The sequence below is a fragment of the Galeopterus variegatus genome, unplaced genomic scaffold (genome assembly GCF_000696425.1).
Source record: "Galeopterus variegatus unplaced genomic scaffold, G_variegatus-3.0.2 Scaffold9272, whole genome shotgun sequence".
NCBI classification, from domain to species: Eukaryota; Metazoa; Chordata; class Mammalia; order Dermoptera; family Cynocephalidae; genus Galeopterus; species Galeopterus variegatus.
Genome location: NW_007735383.1, coordinates 57453 through 58511, shown reverse-complemented (window position 1 = coordinate 58511; position 1059 = coordinate 57453). Strand labels below are relative to the sequence as shown.

The following is a 1059-nucleotide window of genomic DNA, read 5'->3' as shown; positions in this document are numbered from 1 at the left end:
TGGACCACCTGACCAAGAAGGACCTCCGCGGGCAGCTGAAAATGGTCGACAGTTTCCACAGGTAGGTTAATGCAGATGGTTCTTACTAGTTGACTACAAGATTTTTCACTGTTGCCATCTCTAAATAATCTCTTTTTTTAAAAAATAGAAACAGTTTCCAGTGTGGAATTATGTGCCTGAGAAGATTAAATTATGACCGAAAAGAACTGGAAAGAAAAAGAGAAGAAAGTCAGAATGAAGTAAAAGGCTAGTACATGGTGTTTCATTGATTTAGCATATTCCTGCTTCCCTGCTGTGTTAGCAGGCTCAGTGATTTCCAATTTTTCAAAAAGTTGGGAAAGGCTTTAAGGGCGTCATTACAGAGGAGGAGGGAGAAAAGGAGTACTCCAAGACCTTCTTCTGCAGCCAGAGAGTATGCACTGCATCCACGTGCGGGTTAAGTGTCCCAAGCTAGCACTTTCCCGTGAGTGTAGAGTTTTCCTTGTGTTACGACATGTGTGCTCTTTCACTGAGAAATGCTGTTCCCCACTGTCAGATAACAACAGAGCAAAGGTGAGCAAGCCCTGCTCTCTGCTCACTGGATTCAAGTGTGAAAAATACGGCACTGGGGGTTTATCCACGGGCTTCAGGAGCACAGAAGAGCACCTTGTGGTTCTGCTCCCAGGGTGGAGGGAAAGAGACACAGAGTTAGCGTGTCAGCTGGTTTTGAAGGAAGAGTATGAGCTTCTTGGGGGGTGGGGGGTAGCAAGGAAGAGGCACTTCAGTTAGAATATAAAGGCTGAGCCATGTAAGAAGATGTGGCCGTTCACCTGGGACACACAAGGATCTCTCCTCTGTTGGGGGCCTCTCACCTAGTGCCCTCTGAATGACCAAGGAATTTGCTTTTTAAGTATGACACTAAACATTGAGCTCAAAGTAAACTCTCCCAGAATTTTTGGATTGTAAGGAAATCACTAATAATGATACTAAGCAGCAGACCTTAACTGAACAGTGAGTAGGTGCCAGGCAGTGTTCCAAGCAGTTTCATGGGTTGATTTATTTAATCTTTACCACAGCCCT

General features: G+C 44.9%; 1 protein-coding gene across 1 annotated transcript in view; it reads left to right on the top strand.

The window, feature by feature from the left end:
* Positions 1-1059, top strand: part of LOC103609156 (liprin-alpha-1-like) — a gene marked incomplete at its 5' end in the record, with an annotated part of 36773 nt that overhangs the window by 26213 nt on the left and 9501 nt on the right. The window lies entirely within an intron of this gene.